This window comes from Lepisma saccharinum, chromosome 8 (genome assembly GCF_977018435.1).
Source record: "Lepisma saccharinum chromosome 8, izLepSacc3.1, whole genome shotgun sequence".
Taxonomy (NCBI): domain Eukaryota; kingdom Metazoa; phylum Arthropoda; class Insecta; order Zygentoma; family Lepismatidae; genus Lepisma; species Lepisma saccharinum.
The window spans coordinates 5,044,687-5,061,726 of NC_139236.1; the positions used below are offsets into that span (position 1 = coordinate 5,044,687).

A 17,040-nucleotide genomic window follows, 5' to 3' on the forward strand; every position below is an offset into this window, starting at 1 on the left:
TATTCTCACATGGAAATGTGTTCGGCTGCAATGCCGGCCAACAACTGGCTTTCTGGGTGACAATAAGCAGCAGTTATTTACACTCTGTCCTAACAATTTCGTGAGCACGCGAACGAAAATAAGGCCTCTGCACAAGCAGGAACACGTGAGATGAGAAGTCAGGGAAGAAGCGCCTGCAGCTACCACCAGTTTGCAGCAGTGCGCACTGCTTTGCCAGCCTACTCGCTTTCTCCCTTTCTCTACTCTTAGGGCCGCTTTAGACGAAAGTATTTTCCTTAACATTTATGCCATGACGAAAAAGCTACCGTGTAATGCGAGAAATGTTATGCCATTTCAGATGCCATAGCATATTTCATGGCATTTCCCAAGGATAGAACCGGCTCTATTTCCGTAGCATAACCAATCAGATGCGACCTCATGGTCACGAGTGCAAATGTAATGACGGTCCCGTGAGATGTAAACCATGTATCACTTCACACTTTTAAACGACGATAACTATTCAACCGAGAGGAATATCGCTTCGTATTAAATGGTTTTAGGCACAAAGGAATGGCGCTGATTAAATACATACTTTACAACGTTTACTGGACACATATGGAAGACTATTTTAGTTATTTCAAATGTAAACACAGTGCACTCAGCATAGATGGTGTAACTCGACGTGCCTTTCATGCTGTACATGTTACACATTGTAATCGCAAAAGCTAGCCGAAAAGTTGCATGAAATGTTTGCGTGTAAAAGTACTATCTGCTATAAGATTTTTTGAATCATTTACATAGCATGTATCCTAGCAAAAATGCTAAAGGAAATGCTTTCGTCTAAAGCCAGCGTTAAGCCCGGCCCTGATCCGCACAGAGTTACGAGACAGAGTATAGAACAACAACAATCTAGCTCATCTTGTCTCAGATACAATGACAACGTGAAGTACTGTAGAATTGTCTTGAATAGTCTTGACATAATGGATGGGTGTCTAATATGGAACCATATGGGTACTTGGAACACTACAAATTGCCGTAAAAGACTGATCCCCTGAGATGATGTTTCTTCTGTATATATTGATGCATTCACTGGATCTTCGCCGTTACGTGGGATCTTACCGTGAATGCAGTAGGACCCAGATGATAGAGCAAGAGGGTTCAGGTTTAAGGTCCCCCTACAATCTCCCATATCAATCTATATCCAGTGGCGTGGTGGCGTGGAAGTACACAAGGGATGTTGAGTGCTGCCCAACTCACCTCTCGGCCAGTCAGTCCGGTGTTGATGTCCTGGTTCGGCCTCGTGCTGTGATGCCCACAATCTTCCGATTTTGTTGCGTCCGGGATAAGAAGTACTCCCAAAAGTTCTTCCGTGTACTGTGGCGTTGCAGGCTGACTGGGCGCTGGCGGCTGTGACTCCTCGCGGTGTATCCAAAGTAAGTGGGTGTATCGGCCTGTCGGTTCGTGCTCGAGTCAACGGCACGGCGGGAAACTTGCAGAGACTGGGTCGCGGCGAAGGATGGCCGTGCGGACTCAGGCTGTCCGGGTGCTGCGATGGGGTCCTATGGAGGACTCGCTGCGACGAAGATGAAGAGCGCCGATCTCTCGGTGCGAAACAGGCGGCTGACCGCGTCGGCCCGGAGAACAAGGCTGGATGCCGTGTGGAGCGATGCAGAGTAGCGGTTGCCCTTGCGGTCCTCCTCGAACCTCTGTAACGGCTGATCTCTTCTGGAACATCTCTTATCGCTCTTAGCTTCTGCGTGAAACAAAGGAACGTAACTAAAATGAAAAAAAGGGGGTGTCAGTTTTGCTTAAATACACTCCTCTGAGGAGCTCTAATTAACATCAGATCGCACATATGTCCACTTCTAATCGTGGTTGTTAAAGGTCCGGGAAGAGGAATCCATAAATTGAGTTCTATTGAGTTCCGTAACAGGAAGGGAACCTTTTTTCTCGCACAATTTAAATACTGCCCAAGTTGCGTAATGTCTCATTTCATTACGGAACTTGGTCACTATGATACGCCTTTCTTATTTTCAACATGAATATGTTTTATATGTTTTCTGTTAATGTTATTAAATTTATAGTATCTGGATTTATATGTGATTAAAGTGATAACGGAAGCGGAATTCATTCTCGGTTTCTAGACATTTGTACAACTCTCTCATATTTTATTGAATCCGTTGTCAAGACAACAAAATGTCGGAAGATTGAATGTTTTTCGATTCAGGAGATAATATGAATTTTGTGAAAAATGCTTATCACGGTACTTCAGAGGAAAGGAAGAGCCTCACACAATGACGTAACGAAAGCCCCAGCACAGAGACCCGGACAAAATACCACCTTACTAAAATTTTACTTTCCCCAAAGGCTTTTCGCGTGGTCCCCTCGTAGCCATGAAAGGGCTGATTGGAGGGTTACAGAAGAGGAATTTACTAACATGAGCATTAGCAACTATGTTATGATATATACTGAGAGGAATGAAAATAATAATAAAATAATAAATTGAATTCACTTTTAAAGAGTGCACTTATATGAGCTAATTACCCATTTATTTCCCTATTGGTATGTAAATGACCACCCTAATGACTTGTGATATGACTTCTGTGGTACTGTTGCACACATACTGCACCGACCTCATATATATTTAGATATGTCACTATACTTCTGATTTGCAACTTATTCTAAATTTGAAACATGCCTGCATGTATGCACATTTATTGGCAAATCCAATCATAATGATGTGTATAGTTCAGATCTGAACACAAATATGTTTCAAAGGACTGACTTCATGAATGAGCAAAAGTGGATTAAGGACGTTTCAAAAATTTCCCTGTATCCTCAAGTTGCCTGACAACCTTGTTTCAGAACAATACCTTGTTAGGTTGCATGACCAGAGCACACACAAATTCCCCCTCCTGAAAGAAAAGTACAGTAATTAATACATAGATGCATGCAGAAATATAATGTACAGCTTTGGTGTATATTCATAGGACAAATGGTACTCTGAAATATTATGGATTAGATTTATTCTATTAAACAAGGTACAATTCGGCCATCATTATGCAATGTAGACTCATTTGTAATACTAAAAAATAAACAAGATCTATCTGTCCATGCAAGGAACAGCTGATTTTGAGCTTTAAAAGTATTTGGTAACAACACCCTGTTTCAACCTATGCTATATTTCTTGTTTCCAAAACAATAGGAAACATTAACCACATTGATCATATATTGCCACCATTATACAGGGCTATTCTAAATGATCTTCCCGATTTCAAAGTTTAATATCTCATGTTTATTTAGTCACAATGATCATTTAGAATAGCCCTGTATAACATTAGACAGGTTGCATAAACCCAATAAGCTTCTAATATGACGAGATGGTTTTGCAACTCGATCAAATCAGCAAAAGTCAGTTTCTTTTGAGCGTATCTGCGATACCAGAGAAACACGTAAGCACGTATTGTTCCTACCAGGTACGAACATACCATATTCTATTCTACATACACTATTCCACGTATTAAAACTGGTAATTGAGCAATGTTCGTTAACATATACGTTATTTGTCAAACCTACAAAGTATTTTAGATTTATCAAATCCTACTTATCCTACCAAATCAGATTTTCTCTGCAATGGCGTCGCCCGCCATTTCGTGTAAGCCACGTTGATCAAACGAGCGTTTCCTGGTATCCCGCGCAACACACGGTGCACACGCGAGCATGCTTTACGTACTTAATTTTGCGAAGAAAGATCTACCTAACGAGTGTATGGACGTGAACTCATGCGACACTTGAGGAAAAAAATGCAGCTTACCTCCATGGCGACATGGGGAGTTCAGGGACTGTCACTTTCATACCTGGTGCAACGTATTTCCGGTCAACCAGCTGGCGAACCAAGTCTGACGCTTGCATTAAACTATTCGATAGCTTCCCATATGTAAGACAATCCACTATGAACCATCATAATTCACACAACCGCCGAAACCAAAGCTTTTCTCCCTCCGTGCATTGATGTCACATTCCGTTTCTCATCCATATATCTTCCTGGAACAGCGTTGTTTTTTTTTCACTCCTTTGTACTCCACAATTGTCCGCTGCCTATCTGGCAGACCACTGAATGCACTTATTTTAAAATTGACATTTGTGAGTGTGTCAAGGATCTCAATGTATAGCCTACCTTGAATCCTAGTATCCCTTAACAACTATATTTTGTAAAACATAAAAGTGTAATATGTTGTATACAATTTTGCACCGTTATTCATACGAAACTTAATGCATACAAGTTAAGGAACTTAATGTTTGTTCAATTTAAGATCGTAATAGGTAACAAATGAAGCTTAATTAACCCTGAATTTAATTTTGACATTTAAACAATCTACCAAATAAGACACAGCTTTTGTATTTTCGGTTTTACGTGTGTAAAAGCCAATGCCATCTAGCGTATTTTACACGTAATACGAGATGCGGAGATGACTACGATGAGCATTCCAACTCCACCTATCTTTAATATTTTCTGCATAGGCACTTATACAGTATGTAACATTCTTATTCGTACACACGGATTTTCAAAGAAAATGCTTTAATATCTGAAAGGAAGTACACTCTTTTGAAATTCTTTCTTTACAATTCAATAACTAATATAATTAGGAACATAAAATCTTACCCAAATTCTGTATAAACAATAACAATAATAAATTAAATGAAACTGAAAGAGAAACATGCCATTTTTTGTACAACTTTTCTATTCGTACTCTTAATAATATTAAGGAAAAAGTATATTCAGAGCAAATTGACTGACAGTTCTAATATTTTGATGCGTATCCTTTGGCTTTAATTACTGCTTGACACCTATCCTTCATAGAATTAACCAGTTTCCGACATGTTTCAGAGCTTATTTTATTCCACTCGGCTTGCACAACAGTTTTAAACTCTTGCTTGGACTTGACGCTTGCTGTATGGACTCGCCTCTTCAAAATTGCCCATAAATGCTCAATGGGATTTAAGTCTGGACTTTGAGCTGGTGTTTTTAGTAGTTTGGGCACATTCCATATTAGCCAATTCATGTTAACTCGGGCCTTGTGCTTACTGTCATTGTCTTGTTGGAATCTGTAGATAGGCGGCATGTCCATTTTTTGGGCACTCTGGTTTACATTGTTCTTCAATATGTCCAAATAGACATATGCATCCATGATACCATCAATAAACTGGATGGTACCAACACCTTTGGACGACATACAGCCACAAATCATTAATGACCCGCCACCGTGTTTAACTGTTGGAACTGTGTTAATGTGATCATGCCCTGTTTTTGTATCTTGATACATAGTCTGAAGAGGACCTTGCTAGAAGGTTGAAACGTTACGTTTAGTTTATGTTTTTAATAAAATAAATTACTGCCTTGGTCAGCATATTTAGTTTTTCATAATCATGGAAACAAGGCTTAATGGTGTTATAAGCAGAAACTTGCAATAGCCGAGTTACGGATGGTAGAAATGTTTAGTAACACAGACTGAGGTACAATTTTTTCTTACTTGACAGGTTTTGATGTTTTATGTAACATAGAATGTGCTTCTAAGCGCGGAAAGCACGAACAACGGCGATATTTGATCCCAAACCACAGCTCACTTAAATTAAAAAGCTATCTCGGAGTACTTTCGCAACTTTTTATTGGTCAAAATTGGTGTATGCAAATACGTGCAAATGATAACGTCACCAAACTTAGCACTAGTAACAATAGTTACACTTCTATTTTGGTTTGGTGAGTTTTCAGTCCTTCGTGTTTGATTTACTTTATTTTATAATACATTTAAAATGTAAAATTAATATTTATTTTCAATTATTGACTTTTATTATTAATATTTTGGGTGAACTTGCACGAAGCCTTCGAGCTTTCCAGCTTCAGGCTAAGGAAACTAGGTACTTTACTTAACCATAACTCATTTCCCTGAGCTAAAAACAGCAGAAAAGCTACATAAACAACTTAATCTTTATAAAAAATGCAAAAACTTTCAGTTGGTGGTACAGAAAGTTAAGGGTACCTAACTATTCATCTGGCATAACAGCCTAAAAGTACTGGCTGAAATTGTATGGATTTCATCAGTAGTGACTGAATGATACTGTTAATCCTGAACCTCCACACACAAATAATTCCAGGGAAGGGTTTAAAAGCTTTACGGGAAAAAAATGACACGGTGTGCTTCAATTGTCCCCTTCCTTCACCTATCCTCTACACTGAAAAAAGAATCATGCAAATTAGCCGAAATTTATCTGAAAGTCCCAAAATTATAGTAAAATTCAATATTGGGTTCTAGACCCCATCAGAGTAAAGATATTTTGATCTAGCTAAGGTTATCTGTTGAGAAGTATTTAATCCCATGGGAGATTTATAAATGAAGAACTTGTCTCCCAATATTGTTCATTTTATTCATAATTTTGTATTTAGGTAAGTAGAATTACATAGCTTTGACAAAAAGTCAAGTGAATGGTTAAAAATACAAATTTATGAGTAATTATAATAGTGTACATTTATGCAAGTTGGAGGTGTTATATTTAACTTTGTATGTGAAAACAAAATTGAAACTTAGAAATTTTTATCTCCGGAACACTGAGGAGTTTTCTAAAAAAATTAGATGGCAACACTGATTTTAACTAATATTAACTATTTGGATTTTCCATAACATAACTTAAAATCCTTCTGCTAGTTCTAAGCAAATAATGTGAAGTAAAAGCAAAATTTTTGTAATAATTCAAAATTCCTTCGGTTTTGCGGCATTTTCCAAGAATGACACTTGTACATAAAAACTGAGTGGTACTGACATGAAAGATTTTAGTTCTTGGTGTTATTTTGTATTTCCCTTCAAGTTCAAGCTGTTTATGACTGCAACAATTAGCATTCATGCATATTTAACTGTAATTAGGTATCTTTATGACTGATTTAAAATTCTTTTTCTCTCGCAAGAATTACAATTTTGGACAAAATTTGGATTTAAAGTTCCAGTAATCAAAACAATGACACAATATAAGTTTAATACACTAGATTTAGGTAATTTATGGTTTAATTGTTATCATTAAGTTTAAAACTGTACAAAATTGTTAATAATTTATGGTTTTCATGCTCAAAATTAATTTAATTACAGGTTTTTATGAGAAATTCTGATTTTAAGTCTGGAAAGTAAAAGATATGCCAATAATTGTGCCAATGGGTAGTGAGCTGTGAAATTTCTGTGGGAGATCCTAGAAACTGCATTGGAACCTCTTTCGGACAAGATCCTCAAGTAAGTTGCTTTTCATGTTTTCAACTAGAACCTGAAGCAACAAAATACCCACCCCTCCTCCCATTAGAAATGGATTCAATAAGTTTTTTATAAGAAATTTGAAATGTTATTCACTCAATGGTTGGAAGTTAGCTTGAAAGATAAATACAATAAATCATGGTAAAGGTTATTGAAAGTTTTCAATCTTGTGTTCTGACAACTATTATTCAATCCCCTTGCCTTTACTTTCCATGTGAATGGCTGTATGTGGAAAGAGTGGGTCATGGAATTGAACAATTACTTGAATTGATACTAACACACAGGGCCTACTTTTTTTTAAAATGCTGCCAATTTATCATACAAACTCCTGTAACTATTTAAGGTCAGAGTGGGCTTTCCTTAAAAGTGGGCCAATTGACATTCTTTGAAATAACCCTTCCGTGTACTGAATGCAAGTTGTTTTTTTTTTTTGTTTGTTCATATATTTCATACTTTGAATGAGATTCTTAAATTTATTATTGTTATTACAGGATCGTCCCTAATAAAATGCATGGACATTATGCTTTCAATTGAGCAAGAATTGATAGAATGCTTGGCTTCCTGAATGCTATATCAGTATCCATTTCAAGCATGCAACACATTGGAGTTTGGCAAAAGGTATGTTGTATCATGTGTGAATGGAACACTGCACAAACTTTCACATAATAATTAAAAAGCTCCAAGTTTGTAGTTAAAATATTTTTAATTCTCCTGAAATATTCACATCAATTCAGTGCATAAAACAGGTGGTTGGGTCAGTGGCAATGTGGTTTTAGTGCTAGACCCATACTTTAATCACCAAACATTCAGAGTTTGAGTCTTCTTGTCAGCATGGATGTGGTTTGTTGTACAATGAGACGCATAAGAATTGCAAAGTAAATTGTCCATCGCCATGTTTATTGCCCTTGTTTTATGAAATGAGAGCTTAAAAAAATGAAAGAAAATGTCAAACAAGCTGCTGAAAATTTCTACACCTGCACTTGCATACATAAAAGGTCAGTCCCTAAAAACACGAAAGATGCAAGAGAAATGTGAATGAAAATTGTTATGGACAATTTGCTGACCCAATACTTGTGCATCCCACTGTACCATTTATTATTTAATCATAATATTGGTCACTTCTCATGTTAGTATTGTCTCTTAGATCTAAAAGATGAATGGTTTAAACACTGAATGGGTTTACCATATGATTTGGCACACACGGAACGGAAGTACGGTAAAGCCCCACCAGTGCTGTGATACCATAATTTACCACAGCTATACACTAAATTTCATGAAACATTAAGTGGAGACCATGTTTCCATTAACTATGGATTATGTTTCTATTAAATATATGGATGAAATCTGTAAACTTCTCTAAAAATGTGGAAAACGTGGTGGAATACTGATGATGATATGTGGCATTTTACAAATAAAAACAAATATGGAATACATATTTTTCATGATTGCATTTCAACATGCAGGCTACAGTACAGCATGTTATTGTATCTCCATTTCTTGTTTCATTGCTTTTTTGAATTTTAGTTTTGTTTTCTGTTAACCACTTTAATAATACTCGTAATGACACTGAAAATGAAAACTTGCAAAAACGTACATAAGAAGTTCTCTTCTTGTTTTGGACTGACATAATGCAGACTTCAATTGTCTCATGGCAGTACAGACACCCAACTAACTGGATTGTCATGGTTCACATAGATGTACTGCGTAGAAATTTTTGCAAAGGAAATTCAGGCTTGACCAGTACACAAAGCAAGTTCTTTGGCATACCATGTCATTGCTCTACAGACTGAAATAAACCAGGGCTGGCTTAGTAGCTAAGTTAGTATAGTTACTTTTTCAAATTAGTTACTCTATGGGTAACTGGGAAGGGAGGGGGTGAGGCAGCTGAAACATGGTACTGATCACATCATCTCCACTGTAGCCAGTAGAGAATGTGGAACCATGTGCCTTCATGGAATGGTGACAATTTCTGCCACCTTTCCACATATGTATTTATTTTTTGAGGTAACTGTATCAGTGGGAAACCACTACTGAGCTTACGCACCACTGAACACCTTTGACAATGTTATTCTGTTACTTGAGAATTAATGAAATTTTAAATTTATGCTGTTGCAATTGCATTTGGTTTTGTATCAAATTCCTTAATGGTATATTTCTTCTTCACAGGTGATTTAATCCAGCAGAAGGGTCCTAAGTTAAGAAGAAAAAAGCACAAGTGCAATGTAGTAATTATTTGACAAAATGCAAAGAAACAAGTGTAAAGTGAAAATAAATAAAAAGTAAATTATAATTATGTACTTGGTTGATTTGAATAAATTATTTATATTATTTGAATTATTATATCTCATTTGAAAATTCCATTTTTAAAACTGAAAAGTATTTCAGAGGGTTGCACCAATAGGAGGGATGGAAAATTGATAGTAATGCCAGTAAAAGCCAGTTTTTTTATCTTATTATAAATTTTATTTATTAATTTTTTATGTTGAATTGATTCTCTTGGGCTATCGATCAAGTGTGTTCTGCAACTGTTGTTTCTGAGCTTTTGAGAATAATGCCACTATCTTCAGGATAGAATTACTTCTTTACCTTTACCCTGAAGGTGAGAATAAAGTCAGATCTAGAAACTTCTCAGACTTTTGTAGAATTCATGTGGTCAAGGAGAGAGAATCTGTTCATCATTTGCCTACAGAAAAACTTTGGCTTATTATAGTATTGTGTGTGGAAAGTGAAAAATCGTACGTGTCTTTCGTTGAAGGCCAAATCACAGCATTTACCTGGATGTTCATAAATATACCTTCATGATAATTACAAGTTCCGATTCGACTTTCTAAATACGGGGAGAAATTACCTTAGTCATTGATAAAAGGAAGAATGTTCCGAGCACATCCATCACAAAGTTTGAATTGATATTTTTGGAAGGCTCTTTTCTGTATTACGTGCGTCTGACAAATTCGAAACAAATGTGAACTCCAAAAACAAATTCGAAAATTGCCTCTTGACATTTACTTTACACTTCACCGCACAAATTCAGATTTACCGAAGCCTTCGCCTATGTATTGACTCGTTCCATTTGTTTTCGCGTAAATTTATTTTCGTGATCGTCGTCTGGCGTTCTCGTCAAACTACGCTGCATACGATCGAATTGTTTAGCGAGGAAACAGAAACTCATTTCGGATAGACGAAGGTCGTCCCTTTGTTTGTCGGGACAACTGGAAATCGGAAATTAGCAATATGTGAATAAACACATGCAGACGAAACATCCTATGCATCAGAAATTACGGTAGAAATTCCTGAGGCAAAAATCAAATATGGCATCGAAAAGCTCTGAACACACCATGATTGCCAAACATAGCCTTCAAAATGTCGATGCCTTCCCTACAATATAGTGTCTAAGTTGTAGCCTTGAAATCAATAGAACTCGGGAAGTTTTGTATTCCCAAAATGTCCACAGATAAGTTTCGTGAAAGGTAAAGTGTGAGATTACCAGACGTCCTCTTTTATCCGGACATGTTTTCTTTTCCGGGTCCTAAAAAAGGTCCGAGAGGATTTTTAGGAAAGTGGGGAAATGTTATCTCTTTGGGGGTTCGACAACTACTTCAAGATTCGTAAGAAAATTTATATTTGAAAGTAATTGTTAATATTGTTTTCATGTTCAACTTTAAGAAGGAAAATTGTGAGAATAATGGTACGCAACACAAACATTCAGAGTCTAGTCTAGTGTTATTTTCTATATATATAAAAAATAAAAAATAAATTGAAATACTGTATGTTTAAATAAAATGTAATGAAATAGTTCATATATAAATTTTAATTGCAAATTATACAATAGATGTTGACCTGAAACACTGCATTAATATTTTGGTAATCTGTAATGTAAGAGTTCAATTTTATATTGTTTTCGCTATTTCATAAAAAAAGTTGTCGAGTAGCTTAATACTTATGTAAAAATCTTTTGTGAAATTTAAAAATGTCTTCTCTTTTAAAGTTTGCCATCTGTTAACCCTAGTAAAGTGGATACTATGCTTCCATTAATTTGGTATTATGTTTTCATTAAATGTTTGGATGAAATAAAATAACTTCTAGGAGAGATGCCACTGATGGTAGAATACTGATGATGATGACACACACGTAACTGGAATGTTACATTATACAGGATATGTTTAAAATAAATACACGAAACGTGTATTCTAATGATTGCATTTAAAAGTAAAAACTACAATAGTAGTTTATCGACTACAGTACCAGATGTTGTTACTGTATTTATATTCTTGTATTTCCTTGTTGATACTGCTTTGTGAAACGTCAGTATATACTAGAATATTAATAATACTGCAAACAACACTTGAAATGAAACACTTGGGAACAGAGTACTTTGAAGAGAACACTAGTTGGGCGATAATTTTATTCTGTAATTGTTTCAATCCATCTGCTTGAGAACACTCTAAAAGTGTCTCTTTCGATACGTTACCAGGCTTGCCACTAATGCACATACTCTTGAATCGTTATTTGAGGTATGGTATTGTCTTGCAGCTAACTAACTAACTAACTCTCTAGCCTTCTTGAACCCGAAGGTTCATGGCTGCAGCAACATAGGCCTTCCATCTGTCCCTATCCTGAGCAAGATCTATATATTCTTTTCCATCCCTACCGATTTCCTTTAGGTCCATCTTAACATTATCCTTCCATCATCGTCTTGGTCTTCCTACTGGTCTCTTACCATCAGGTTTCCCAACAAGAATCCTGTAAACTCTTCTTTTCTTTCCCATTCGTGTCACATGGCCTGCCCACGTAAGCCATCTTGATTTAATCATTCTAATAATACCTGAACATGAATACAAATTAGTATTTCTAAATTATGTAACCTTCTCCACTCACCTGCCTCCTCATCCCTTTTAGGCCCAAATATTTTTTCTAAGGATCTTATTTTCAAATAAGTCAGTATTGCCATCTGGTGAAGTTTTGTAAAAACATTTATCTCGACGTTGTGGGGTAAGATGGCGCAATCTTGAGTGGGACAGATGGTGGTACTTTTCTGTACTTACAAATAATTTACAAGATCAGTCATCTGGTACGGAGTATTATACTATCGTTCTATCAGTCATAAACCAAATGTTCTACTCGTTTCATTACCTCAGCCTCGACTCTTTCCACTTTTTTACAGAAATATGCCAAGAACGTGCCAGAGAACAACGGAACGAGCATCTTGGACGGAGGAAGACATCACAAGGCTGTGCATTTGGACTTGTCTTCGGTTGCTGTAAATAAACATGCTGTAGATGGGCATTTCCATATAAATAAAATCGAAGATACTGACAGTGTGTTTGTACTTGCACTAGCCTTTGCGTGCCCAAGGGTGGTGTTAGGAGTCATAACGACACGTTTGGACCAGTGAAAGGCAGGAAAAGAAGAGCAAAATGATGACTGGCTACTAAAAAATGTATAGGTAATCCCCCCGCCCTTTCGAAAGTCCTTGGTACGCCACTGTGTTTATAGAGTTTGGTAGAGCTTTGTTTTTAAGTCCACTTTATGCGCACCAAGATGAGTCGTGAGTGGGGAATCCGAACCACTTACACGTCCACCTTGAATCAAACCCGGGACTCCTTGATTGCAAGGAGTCAATGTTACCACTACGCTAACCATCAATGAAAGAAAATCGAAAACTGTCCCACAACTTGTCAAGACAGGACTGTTCCATTTGGAACAATGAAAGGGGGGAGAAAGGGCGGTTGCACTTGCTGATAAGGGAGGAAATGGGATAATTTACATTGGCATTTCTTAACATTTTAAAAATTGTTTTCTCGAAAATGGGACGAGGCTCCCAAAGTTTTTTCATTTCCATGTGTTTAGTACATATATTCAGCTACAAAATTGCATACTTTGTTCATTTCTTGCCTGATGCTGGTTAGAGTTAAGCCTAATTCTAAAGTTGCAAATTTCGCATTTTTTGAGTATTCAAAGGGTTATATCTGCTAACAGCATCAATATCCAAGTAAAGTGCTACATCAGTTAGCTTGTCTTAATAGTGAACTCCAATGCCCAGTAAACAAACTTTTGGGGTACTGTTGCTTAACCAAGTTATTAAGGCCCGAAAACAGGTAAAAACTGCATTTTTGCACTTCTTAGTATATGAAAACAGAAGTTCGGGGTGTTTATGCTTTCCATATATAAAACACTCCGAACTTACCCATGTTTCACTTTTCATGATAAATGGACGGTTTGACCTTCAACTTAGACATTTTCTACAGGGGAGGGGGAATTTCTTCAAAGTCTCAAAATTACATAATATTCAATTCTCATGACCTACTTCAACATATTAAAACATCAAGACAATCAAAAAATACAACTATCCAAATATCACTTTTTTGTTCTGATTTCAAAATAATAGCTCTTAAAGCTTAAACGCCCAATTAGAACCGGAGAAAGGCGGCATCTGAACGCAAGAGACTCGTTTCCGGCGTCTGAGTGCACGATAGCCTTGAAGATAACCTGCAGACTTCTGGCATAGAAATTCTGCGCTTCGGTTCGGCTCGTTTCGCTGTAGTGGGCGTTACACCACTTGATTTCACCAGAAGCAGACAACAGAAGTTCTGTTACCGCGTTTCTATGCGTCTCAGTGGGCGATATCCTTACTTACGGTGGACCGGAACCATTTTACCGGATGAATTTAAGTACGGTTCAAGTTCGGTATCAAAATGAAACAATACGCAACTTGGGCCGAATTTAATTTGTGAGAAAAAAGTTTACTTTCCTACTTCATCGTATTCATCCCTATCGTCGCGATTAGACGAAAGTGGAAAAAAGCGACGTAAATAGAACCCATTAGAATTTATGGGTTCATGGACCTTTAACAATCCTGCTGCTATTTCGTTGATCTATGGACCCAATAAAACTTGTTTACGTAGCTCTGTTTGTTTCTGAGATACTCTTATTTGACAGACGGAGGGACATGTCCGGATACCATAGCTTCTCACCTTTAAACAGACGGAGACATACGAGAATAGACATACCAAACACATGAAAATTTGTAATCTTTTTTGTACATGGGCATCCGGTGAGGAAAGGAGATGGGACCTTTTTGTTATTTTGTAGAGAGTCATTGTACTACGTATACCAAATCCTCCAATTTAAAAATAATTTGTTGCATGATCATTTTTATCATTTTTGAAAAAAAATATTTCTAATCCAATGGATTCTTCATATTTAGGATATCGCACTCAGTGTTTCAGTTCTCACCGGGTCAGCAATTTTTTCCCAACATGGCGAATGTAATTTTTTGCTCGCGTAGTTTTTGCGAAAGTCTTTATGTCTCATAGAGTAGAGCTAGAGGCCAAAAATAAAATGTAACCAATCCTCTGTGGTGTTGGGTACTTCAAATGTGTATGTCATTTCTCTCTTCACCCCCATTGTCGCGATTAGCCGAAAGTGGAAGAAAAGTGACGTAAATAATCTAATTAAATCAATTAATAAAACGACTAACACATAATATTTCTGTCGAAAAGCGACGGGAGATAGATGGATAGTCTATGCTTCCTAAGCAGTGTAAATGTGTCTGTGAAAACTTACGAATTCTTTCTTTTATGCAAGTACATGAAATACGATAATGTGTGCGGTCATAAGTGAATTATTTGGCGAAGATCAGTGACTATTTGTTATAGTCACGTTTCATGTACCTAGTCGGGAGCCCTGATGGCGTAGTGGTAACGTCGTAGCCTAGGAATAAAGGGGCCCGGGTTCGATACCCAGTGGAGGCGCATGATGGTTCGGATCCCACTTAAAAATGTAGGTCCAGGCCTGATTAGTCTATCTGTACAAAAAGTGAACTTAAAAACAAAAACTAAAAATAAATCCTGATCAGTTTTAGACGGCAAGTTCCCCTGTGTTCCCCGCTAAATCCGCCAATGTTTACGTGCGATCATAAGAAAGACACGTTTTGCGGAGAGTTTTAAAAAGAGAGATGAGGAAGCAGGAGAGAATTGGAGAAACAGCATCGAGAAGGAAAAAGAAATAGGAGGAAGTAAATAACGAAGCGAGAGAGATAGAGAGAGAGAGAGAGAGAGAGAGGGAGAGATAGAGAGAGAGAGAGAGGGAGAGAGAGGGAGAGAGAGAGAGATAAAGATAAGGAAATAATATCGAAAGAGAGAAAAAAGATAGAGGAAAGAATGTAAATAAAGAAACAAAGCAGAGGACATAGAGTGATAATAGTGTGGAGAGATAGAGAGAGAAAGGGAAAGGAATAGAAATAAAATCGAAATATAGAGACAACAGATAAAGGAAAGAATGGAAATAGAGAAACAAAGCAGAGAACATTTAATAAAGAAGGAAGGAATAGAAGCGATACAGAGTGGAGAGAGAGAGAGAGAATGAAAGAAAGGGAGGGAAAGGGAGAGAGAGAGAGAGAATGAAAGAAAGGGAGGGAAAGGGAGAGAGAATAAGATAAGTAAAATACAAGCGATCACATCTGTGTTACAAAGAGAGAGGGAAAGAGACGGTAGGAACAGAAGATAAATAGGTAGAGAGAGATTGCAAAAAAAAAAAAGATCTAGGCAGGAGACAGAAAGGAAAGCACTGAAAACGAAATAGCGAGAGCAAGCGCAAATAAACTATTATAAGATTATAGAGCCTTCCCAATAGAGCTGTGGTTACCAGGCAAGTAGCCGGTGGGGCAGGTTGAAGCTCCCCGAAATCATACAAATATATAATTTTAATAGTGCTAATTATTTTTACTTCATTAGCAGGATTAAATAACTTGGGAAATAAGTTGTTATATGTAGAGATATTCATGTTCAGAGCTTCTACCCCACACTTGTTTTCGCCTGTATATGGTGGCTGCTGATGAGGAATGCCCTCCCCCCCCTCCTTCGGAAAATAAATGTTGGCTATGGACCTTGCGGTGACTCTGTCTCCTTGTAATCAAGGGGCCCCAGGTTTTATCACCGGAGGAGGAACATTGCACAGTGGTTCGGATTTCATTTTAAACTGTATTTTGTTTCACATCTCTGGAGCAATGCCGCGCGTAGTCGTAGAGAAGTGGAGAAAGCCAGGGGGCGGAGTGAAGCAGTACATGCTGTTATGCTGTTAACTGCAGCCGCGAAATCCCGTTCCCTCTCAACTGTTCATTGGTCGAGTCCTCTCGAGTCAGTACTTGCGCAGAGACTTGTTTTCACTGAAATCAAAAGTCGACTTTGACTCTTTGACTGAAGACTAGTGTTGGCGATTAGGGGGTGGCGAGGGGGTGAAGTTGCACCCCCACACACTTTTTGCCACTTTTGCCCCCGCACTATGCTAACTTAATCTAGCGAGGGAGAGTAAACTGTCCTTGCCCCCCAGTTTTGGCACCTTGACCCCTAGTTTTGGATCCCAATTGGCGCTACTGCTTAAGACTGATGAAAGAAATGCTCCTCTTGACCCCCTTGCGGGCGCCCACGTATACATGCAATGATATATTACCCTTTGACAACCTACAAGTACGGGTTGGTAGCTTACCTCATTAGCCGGGATGCGGGCACACCTGACGCATTTGAAGAAAGCAATCGTCACCTGTTTCTTCATAGATAAAAACCGCACGCGGTCACACAATACAGAACCAGACAAGCAGCATGTAACCAACGTGAGTAGCACCCATTCATACGCCCCGATAGTCACGCCACTTTTCATTCGCCGATAACGACTGCCGCATCCTCTCGCGGTGAGAGTTGGAAATACACTGGATCAACCCGTTCCCGAAGCCTAGCGACAGCGGCTTCAGTGTTGCCATAGTCGTGAACTAGAG

The 17,040-nt window shown here is 37.7% G+C and overlaps 2 long non-coding RNA genes across 2 annotated transcripts; one reads left to right on the forward strand and one right to left on the reverse strand.

Annotated features, from left to right (window-relative positions):
- Nucleotides 1–920: 920 nt before the first annotated feature.
- LOC145991363 (uncharacterized) lies at nt 921–16,891 on the reverse strand. The gene is made up of 2 exons (XR_014442044.1): nt 16,755–16,891; nt 921–1,755 (listed from the first exon to the last, which is right to left on the reverse strand). It is a non-coding gene; the product is annotated as an uncharacterized LOC145991363 (long non-coding RNA).
- LOC145991362 (uncharacterized) lies at nt 7,795–9,605 on the forward strand. Its single transcript, XR_014442043.1, has 2 exons — nt 7,795–7,889; nt 9,438–9,605. It is a non-coding gene; the product is annotated as an uncharacterized LOC145991362 (long non-coding RNA).
- Nucleotides 16,892–17,040: the final 149 nt, after the last annotated feature.